Source organism: Phoenix dactylifera, unplaced genomic scaffold (assembly GCF_009389715.1).
Source record: "Phoenix dactylifera cultivar Barhee BC4 unplaced genomic scaffold, palm_55x_up_171113_PBpolish2nd_filt_p 000046F, whole genome shotgun sequence".
Lineage (NCBI taxonomy): Eukaryota > Viridiplantae > Streptophyta > Magnoliopsida > Arecales > Arecaceae > Phoenix > Phoenix dactylifera.
In genome coordinates, this window is record NW_024067669.1 from 912607 (window position 1) to 922524 (window position 9918).

Below are 9918 nucleotides of genomic sequence, written 5' to 3' on the forward strand. Positions count from 1 at the left end.
CGGCAGGTTGAACATTTGGTTGAGGCGTCGGCTCGGCAGGGGTGCCGAGCCGAGCTGGTCGCCCAATAGGGCGCCCTGTGGCGGGGTCGGCGCCCTTTGGGCGAGCACCTTCTAGCCGAGCGCCTCTATTTGGCGCTGTCTCTGGTCGGCGCTTTCTAGTTCGAGCGCTTCTCTGGTCGGCGTCCTCTGGTCGGCTCTTCTAGCCGAGCAGCTTTACTTGGTTATTTTGGTTGGGCGCCTCTTCTTGGCGCTCTCTCTGGTCGGCGCTCCTTAGTCGAGTGCCTTCAGGTCGGTGCCCTTTGGCCGAGTGCCTTTCCGGTCGGCGCTCTTTAGTCGAGCGCCTCCGTGGCGGTATGACTTGGGGTTTTTCCCCCAACAGTGACCTTTCAGAATTTTCTCCATTGAAACTCCGCATTGGGGGCTCCTTGCAAGATAAGGTCATATATGGCGTGGATCCTCAACAGCCATGTACTCCTTTTGTTAAGAAAAAATCTGAGATGTTTGGTTTTTCTCAAGGCTGCCTACCCATGCATAGATGGGATGAACTCAATGGTTTCTTCAAAAAAGCCGGGTACTTTGATTATTTAAACTTCCTATAAATGCCTCATGGACTAGTTTTTCCCTTGATCCCACTAGAAAAATTCTGTTAGGATAGTATGCTTTCATAATGAATGCTTTCGTGGTAGGCGTATCCTGCATTTCTCATTGCTCTCTTCATAAATTCTGTCTAATCCGATGCATTCTTGCTTCAGAGCTGTAATCATTTTTGGGCTGAATGCCCTTAATGGAAGGGTTCATTTGCCGGGTGGTTCTTTAGGAGGACCCTGGAACTCCACCAACGCTGCATCTTTTATTCACTACACTGTCAATAAGGGTTACACTATCCATGGTTGGGAGCTTGGTAAGAGTCATGTCCCATTTAGATTCCTCACTTCATAAAGATTTTGCTCAATAGAGATAGTACTGAAGTTAGAATAAACAATGACAAAAGATTAACAAACAGCTGATCTAATTCAATGGGATGTTAAAAATCTTTTATATTTAATTTACATCGATTTCTGTTAAGATAAGGATGCGTATGAATTTTTGCTTCTAACTAATATCATCCGGATGCACAACCAAAACCGGTTTCAGCCTGGGGAAGAGATGGTGATCTCCAAGCTATGGATCACTGCCGCGTGTCGTCTCCGAGACGAGGGATGAGAAGGAATCTTTTTTGGTCCCTGTATCCGTTTATGCGATATAAGTATTTCAGTTGGATGCTTGCCCACGCTGGGCCCTTTCTTGACCCCTTAGAAAAAGAAATGGGACCCACCCACAAGTTTTACCTATTTTTGACTATTTTTTATATCCACCACTAATGCTAGGAATGAGAGCTTAGTACTAAAGTAGGGTGACATTTCGGCTAAGATCCATGGGCTCATCTCATAGGCAAATATATATATATATATATATATATATATATATATAGACTAATGGAACAGCAGATTGAGTGGCTTCATATGTGATCAACTATTTTAAAAATATTTTGCGGATGAAAGAGATCTATCTAGTGCACTCCAAAATTTATTATTTTTTAATTTTTTTACTGTATAATATATCCATACACCATAATATATATATATATATATATATATATATATATATATATATATATTATTGTAATAAGTTTAGTAATAGAGGAGGGAGGGACATTTTAGTAATAGGATTAGGCATCCGGCCCCGCATTTAATCGACGCTCACGCGTTTTGAACCTGAGCCACTTCGGTGAAATCTTAGCCCCATTCCAACTGTGCTATCATCTTAGGGCTCGTTTGGTTCGCGAAAAGTATTTTTCCTCCTAGGAATATAATTTCTGAAAATCAGATTCCTAGGAAGAGGATACCTAGGAAAGTACTTTTGGCATGTTTGGTTAACCATGGGAAAGTGACAAATTTCCAAAGTGCTTATGTTTGGTTGACCATCCACTTTCTTAGGAAAGTTATGTATAATTCCTATTATGCCCTTAATAAAAAATAGGTTTTTAATGCCTCTTTAATGCTTCTTTAATTCTGAAGGGTCTTTTTGGAAAAAAATAAAAAAGGAGTGATTCCCACCTCATGGAAAAGTAACTTTTCCATGTTTCTCATGGGAAAGACTTTTCCATGAAATGTGGGAATCATATTCCCATGGGAATACAACTTTTCTATCTCTCTCCTTTGAAAATAGGTTCTTTTTGGAAAAAAATAAAAAAGGAGTGATTCTCACCTCATGGGAAAGTAACTTTCCCATGTTTCTCATGGGAAAGACTTTCCTATGAAATGTGGGAATCATATTCCCATGGGAATACAATTTTTCTATCTCTCTCCTTTGAAAACTCCAACCAAACAAGAGGCATTTCATTACTTTTTCGTTGACCACACTTTCCCCCCTCCTTTTCCTGCGAACCGAACGAGCCCTTAATCATAAATAATATTTTCTGGCTAGTTTTGTTGGGTGATGTTATGGATTATATCACGTACAGATAGACAGCCATTTCTGATAATATATCACATAACTCGATTATTATTACTTTCTAAAAAGGCATGTGAAGCAATTACAGCACACATGGATCATTATTCATGAGGACAAGTGCATATTTCGAATCTTGAACTCATGGAGTCTGGTAAAGGTTTCCTGCAGGGGGGTTGCAGTCGGCCACGCATTCCGCTCGCGTATTATAACAACGTGACCCGCGTCCATGGGCTGGGCAGCAGTAGCAGGGACGTCCAGAAATGCAAACGTCAATATAGCACGGCTCTGGGCCTTGACCTATCCAAAAGACGTTCAAGGTTAGAAACTATATTAGCCTAGTTTGGCCATAATTTAAAATTGACGATCAAATATTATGATACAAAGATTTAAAACTAGTAAAGAAATACAAGTTGCAAGAACAGGATTTAGCTTTTTCTACACCAAAAAAATCATAACTGTGTTTTTAATGAATGAATACTGGTTAAGGTACTATTTTCTTTCAGTGTTGCCAGTCTTCTTCATCTTTTCTCACGAAAAGAGATAGACACTGTTGGGGAAAAACCCAAGTCATGCCGTCTCAGAAGCGCCCGACCAAAGAGAGCAGACTAGAGAGGCGCCCGACCAAAGAGCGCCGACAAGAGAGGCGCCCGACCAAAGAGCGCCGACCAGAAGCAATCCCGCCACAGGACACTCCGCTAGGCGACCAGCTCGGCTCGGCACCCGTGCCAGGCCCATGCCTTAGCCGAATACCCAATTTCCGTCTAACCCTTTAAAGGATCTGACAACTAAATACATGACTCCACTACAACCTGCCACCATCCCTAAGCCATCAAGGCACGAGATCTCCGCAGGTATTCGGCACGGCCTATCATCAATGCATGAGACCCCCTCAGGCCTCTGATGCACTCAGTAATTAAATGAACACGGCTCAAGATTATCTCCGGATCACTGAACCATCAAAGCGTATGGCTCTCCCTGACCGCCGGTTCACTCAGCAATTAATGCACTTACCATCTACGAACCCCAGGCCCACCACGGTCGGCGGTTCAACCACCCCAATGGGTCCGATCAACCGCGACAACTCCCTGACTCCGGTCTGATCCAGCCTTATTCTCCACTACGCCATTAATGAGCAAAATCGTGCCTAATTATCACAAAAGAGGACAAATCCCCCTGTCACCTCCCAGGTAACATAATATCTTCCTATAAAAGGGAACCTGGGGGAAGGAGGGAAGGGACGACACAGAACGGACACAAATATACACAAAAAAGAACAAACATTCCTCCTCCTTTACTCCCTCCACATATTAGCCTCCTCTGACTTAAGCTTCGGAGGGCCGGCGCCGGAAAGCCCGGCCACCGGTTTTTTTGTAGGACTCTCCGGGAGGACGCCACCAGTCGACGCACCGTCATCCACCGTCCCGGCAGCGGAGCTCCTCCCCTCTTGGTTCGCGGCAGCCCCCGGGTCCAATTTCCAGCAACAGACATAGATAGCGGAAGAGAGGGAGGAAGGCAAACGAACAGAGTAACCTAATACTTACATTGATTCTGAGCAAAGAGTCCTGCAAGGATGAAGAAAACCAAAACCAAACGCATGGTCTTCATGGCGAACGTACCCAAGGGAATTGAAGAAGATAATCACAAGGCTACCTTTACACTATCAAACGGGAGGTAACACCGAGGCTTTTAAAAGCCATTATGGAAATTATTTTGGGTGGGAGTTACTAAATATATTTTCTTTAAAAAGGTTGCTATATATCGATGCCGAATGGAATTGGAAGACAATTATAAGGCTGCTTTTTTTGGCCAATCAAACAAGGACTTTTAAACCATATGGAAACTAAATATCTTCTCTTTAGTTATGGTGACAAAATCTTTCATGGTGGGAATCAGTATATATATATATATATATATTCTTTAAAAAGGTTGTGACAGATACATATAATGAATCGAATTAAACAAGGCAATCAATCACAAGGCTGTCATTTCCCATAAAACAAGAGACAGGCCGTCCAAGGTGTAGGTAAGGAAACTTATTTTGGGTGGGTCCAATTTCTTTTTCTAAGGGGTCAAGAAAGGGCCCAGCGTGGGCAAGCATCCAACTGAAATACTTATATCGCATAAACGGATACAGAGACCAAAAAAGATTCCTTCTCATCCCTCGTCTCGGAGACGACACGCGGTAGTGATCCATAGCTTGGAGATCACCATCTCTTCCCTAGGCTGAAACCGATTTTGGTTGTGCATCCGGATGATATTAGTTAGAAGCAAAAATTCATACGCATCCTTATCTCCACCTTGGACCTACACCTTACCTACACCTTGGACGGCCTGTCTCTTGTTTTATGGGAAATGACAGCCTTGTGATTGATTGCCTTGTTTAATTCGATTCATTATATGTATCTGTCACAACCTTTTTAAAGAATATATATATATATACTGATTCCCACCATGAAAGATTTTGTCACCATAACTAAAGAGAAGATATTTAGTTTCCATATGGTTTAAAAGTCCTTGTTTGATTGGCCAAAAAAAGCAGCCTTATAATTGTCTTCCAATTCCATTCGGCATCGATATATAGCAACCTTTTTAAAGAAAATATATTTAGTAACTCCCACCCAAAATAATTTCCATAATGGCTTTTAAAAGCCTCGGTGTTACCTCCCGTTTGATAGTGTAAAGGTAGCCTTGTGATTATCTTCTTCAATTCCCTTGGGTACGTTCGCCATGAAGACCATGCGTTTGGCTTTGGTTTTCTTCGTCCTTGCAGGACTCTTTGCTCAGAATCAATGTAAGTATTAGGTTACTCTGTTCGTTTGCCTTCCTCCCTCTCTTCCGCTATCTATGTCTGTTGCTGGAAATTGGACCCGAGGGCTGCCGCGAACCAAGAGGGGAGGAGCTCCGCTGCCGGGACGGTGGATGACGGTGCGTCGACTGGTGGCGTCCTCCCGGAGAGTCCTACAAAAAAGCCGGTGGCCGGGCTTTCCGGCGCCGGCCCTCCGAAGCTTAAGTCAGAGGAGGCTAATATGTGGAGGGAGTAAAGGAGGAGGAATGTTTGTTCTTTTTTGTGTATATTTGTGTCCGTTCTGTGTCGTCCCTTCCCTCCTTCCTCCAGGTTCCCTTTTATAAGAAGATATTATGTTACCTGGGAGGTGACAGGGGGATTTGTCCTCTTTTGTGATAATTAGGCACGATTTTGCTCATTAATGGCGTAGTGGAGAATAAGGCTGGATCAGACCGGAGTCAGGGAGTTGTCGCGGTTGATCGGACCCATTGGGGTGGTTGAACCGCCGGCCGTGGTGGGCCTGGGGTTCGTGGATGGTAAGTGCATTAATTGCTGAGTGAACCGGCGGTCAGGAAGAGCCATACGCTTTGATGGTTCAGTGATCCGGAGATAATCTTGAGCCGTGTTCATTTAATGACTGAGTGCATCAGAGGCCTGAGGGGGTCTCATGCATTGATGATAGGCCGTGCCGAATACCTGCGGAGATCTCGTGCCTTGATGGCTTAGGGATGGTGGCAGGTTGTAGTGGAGTCATGTATTTAGTTGTCAGATCCTTTAAAGGGTTAGACGGAAATTGGGTATTCGGCTAAGGCATGGGCCTGGCACGGGTGCCGAGCCGAGCTGGTCGCCTAGCGGAGTGTCCTGTGGCGGGATTGCTTCTGGTCGGCGCTCTTTGGTCGGGCGCCTCTCTGGTCGGCGCTCTTTGGTCGGGCGCCTCTCTGGTCGGGCGCTTCTGAGATGGCATGACTTGGGTTTTCCCCCAACAGTGTCTATCTCTTTTCGTGAGAAAAGATGAAGAAGACTGGCAACACTGAAAGAAAATAGTACCTTAACCAGTATTCATTCATTAAAAACACAGTTATGATTTTTTTGGTGTAGAAAAAGCTAAATCCTATTCTTGCAACTTGTATTTCTTTACTAGTTTTAAATCTTTGTATCATAATATTTGATCGTCAATTTTAAATTATGGCCAAACTAGGCTAATATAGTTTCTAACCTTGAACGTCTTTTGGATAGGTCAAGGCCCAGAGCCGTGCTATATTGACGTTTGCATTTCTGGGCGTCCCTGCTACTGCTGCCCAGCCCATGGACGCGGGTCACGTTGTTATAATACGCGAGCGGAATGCGTGGCCGACTGCAACCCCCCTGCAGGAAACCTTTACCAGACTCCATGAGTTCAAGATTCGAAATATGCACTTGTCCTCATGAATAATGATCCATGTGTGCTGTAATTGCTTCACATGCCTTTTTAGAAAGTAATAATAATCCAGTTATGTCATATATTATCAGAAATGGCTGTCTATCTGTACGTGATATAATCCATAACATCACCCAACAAAACTAGCCAGAAAATATTATTTATGATTAAGGGCTCGTTCGGTTCGCAGGAAAAGGAGGGGGGAAAGTGTGGTCAACGGAAAAGTAATGAAATGCCTCTTGTTTGGTTGGAGTTTTCAAAGGAGAGAGATAGGAAAATTGTATTTCCATGGGAATATGATTCCCACATTTCATAGGAAAGTCTTTCCCATGAGAAACATGGGAAAGTTACTTTCCCATGAGGTGGGAATCACTCCTTTTTTATTTTTTTCCAAAAAGAACCTATTTTCAAAGGAGAGAGATAGAAAAGTTGTATTCCCATGGGAATATGATTCCCACATTTCATGGGAAAGTCTTTCCCATGAGAAACATGGGAAAGTTACTTTCCCATGAGGTGAGAATCACTCCTTTTTTATTTTTTTCCAAAAAGACCCTTCAGAATTAAAGAAGCATTAAAGAGGCATTAAAAACCTATTTTTTATTAAGGGCATAATAGGAATTATACATAACTTTCCTAAGAAAGTGGATGGTCAACCAAACATAAGCACTTTGGAAATTTGTCACTTTCCCATAATTAACCAAACATGCCAAAAGTACTTTCCTAGGTATCCTCTTCCTAGGAATCTGATTTCCAGGAATTATATTCCTAGGAGGGAAAATACTTCCCGCGAACCAAACGAGCCCTAAGATGATAGCACAGTTGGAATGGGGCTAAGATTTCACCGAAGTGGCTCAGGTTCAAAACGCGTGAGCGTCGATTAAATGCGGGGCCGGATGCCTAATCCTATTACTAAAATGTCCCTCCCTCCTCTATTACTAAACTTATTACAATAATATATATATATATTATGGTGTATGGATATATTATACAGTAAAAAAATTAAAAAATAATAAATTTTGGAGTGCACTAGATAGATCTCTTTCATCTGCAAAATATTTTTAAAATAGTTGATCACATATGAAGCCACTCAATCTGCTGTTCCATTAGTCTATATATATATATATATATATATTTGCCTATGAGATGAGCCCATGGATCTTAGCCGAAATGTCACCCTACTTTAGTACTAAGCTCTCATTCCTAGCATTACTGGATATAAAAAATAGTCAAAAATAGGTAAAACTTGTGGGTGGGTCCCATTTCTTTTTCTAAGGGGTCAAGAAAGGGCCCAGCGTGGGCAAGCATCCAACTGAAATACTTATATCGCATAAACGGATACAGGGACTAAAAAAGATTCCTTCTCATCCCTCGTCTCGGAGACGACACGCGGCAGTGATCCATAGCTTGGAGATCACCATCTCTTCCCCAGGCTGAAACCGGTTTTGGTTGTGCATCCGGATGATATTAGTTAGAAGCAAAAATTCATACGCATCCTTATCTTAACAGAAATCGATGTAAATTAAATATAAAAGATTTTTAACATCCCATTGAATTAGATCAGCTGTTTGTTAATCTTTTGTCATTGTTTATTCTAACTTCAGTACTATCTCTATTGAGCAAAATCTTTATGAAGTGAGGAATCTAAATGGGACATGACTCTTACCAAGCTCCCAACCATGGATAGTGTAACCCTTATTGACAGTGTAGTGAATAAAAGATGCAGCATTGGTGGAGTTCCAGGGTCCTCCTAAAGAACCACCCGGCAAATGAACCCTTCCATTAAGGGCATTCAGCCCAAAAATGATTACAGCTCTGAAGCAAGAATGCATCGGATTAGACAAAATTTATGAAGAGAGCAATGAGAAATGCAGGATACGCCTACCACGAAAGCATTCATTATGAAAGCATACTATCCTAACAGAATTTTTCTAGTGGGATCAAGGGAAAAACTAGTCCATGAGGCATTTATAGGAAGTTTAAATAATCAAAGTACCCGGCTTTTTTGAAGAAACCATTGAGTTCATCCCATCTATGCATGGGTAGGCAGCCTTGAGAAAAACCAAACATCTCAGATTTTTTCTTAACAAAAGGAGTACATGGCTGTTGAGGATCCACGCCATATATGACCTTATCTTGCAAGGAGCCCCCAATGCGGAGTTTCAATGGAGAAAATTCTGAAAGGTCACTGTTGGGGGAAAAACCCCAAGTCATACCGCCACGGAGGCGCTCGACTAAAGAGCGCCGACCGGAAAGGCGCTCGGCCAAAGGGCACCGACCAGAAGGCGCTCGACTTAGGAGCGCCGACCAGAGAGAGCGCCAAGAAGAGGCGCCCAACCAAAATAACCAAGTAAAGCTGCTCGGCTAGAAGAGCCGACCAGAGGACGCCGACCAGAGAAACGCTCGAACTAGAAAGCGCCGACCAGAGACAGCGCCAAATAGAGGCGCTCGGCTAGAAGGTGCTCGCCCAAAGGGCGCCGACCCCGCCACAGGGCGCCCTATTGGGCGACCAGCTCGGCTCGGCACCCCTGCCGAGCCGACGCCTCAACCAAATGTTCAACCTGCCGCCATCTCCAAGCCATCAAGGCATAAGATCTTCGCGGGTATTCGGCACGACATGTCATTAATGCATGAGACCTCCTCAAGTGTCCGATGCACTCAGTCATTTAATGAACACGGCTCAAGACGATCTCCGGATCACTGAACCATCAGAGCGTATGGCTCTTCCTGACCGCCGGTTCATTCAGTAATAAATGCACTTACCATCCACGAACCCCAGGCCCACTACGGCTGACGGTTCAACCACTCCAACGGGTCCGATCGACCGTGACAACTTCCTGGTTCCGGTCTGATTCGGTCCCGTTCTCCACTACGCCATTAATGGGCCAAATCGTGCCCAATTATGACGGAAAGGGACAAATTCCCCGTCACCTCCCAGGTAACACAAAATCCCACTATAAAAGGGAACCTGGGGGGAAAGAGAAGGGGGACGGAAGGACCGGAAAACCCCGAAAGAGGGACCGAAAAAGTGGAGAGAAGATAGAAGTAAACAGCACAGACACCATTGATGACATCAATCTCCTTCACCTTATCCACATATTGACACTGTCTTCTCCACATACTCTCTCCCCCGCTCTCTCCACATATCTGCCCCCTCTGACTTAAGCATCGGAGGGCCGGCGCCGGGGAGCCCGGCCACCGATTTTCTTGCAGGACCTGCGCCCCC

At 44.0% G+C, this 9918-nt stretch overlaps 2 long non-coding RNA genes across 2 annotated transcripts; both read left to right on the forward strand.

Moving 5' to 3' along the window:
• The first annotated feature begins 369 nt into the window (after positions 1-369).
• On the forward strand, positions 370-1045 carry LOC120104589. Its single transcript, XR_005506975.1, has 2 exons — positions 370-571; positions 753-1045. It is a non-coding gene; the product is annotated as an uncharacterized LOC120104589 (long non-coding RNA).
• A 3651-nt stretch (positions 1046-4696) lies between these two features.
• LOC120104592 lies at positions 4697-6855 on the forward strand. The gene is made up of 2 exons (XR_005506978.1): positions 4697-5284; positions 6515-6855. It is a non-coding gene; the product is annotated as an uncharacterized LOC120104592 (long non-coding RNA).
• The last annotated feature ends 3063 nt before the right edge of the window (positions 6856-9918 follow it).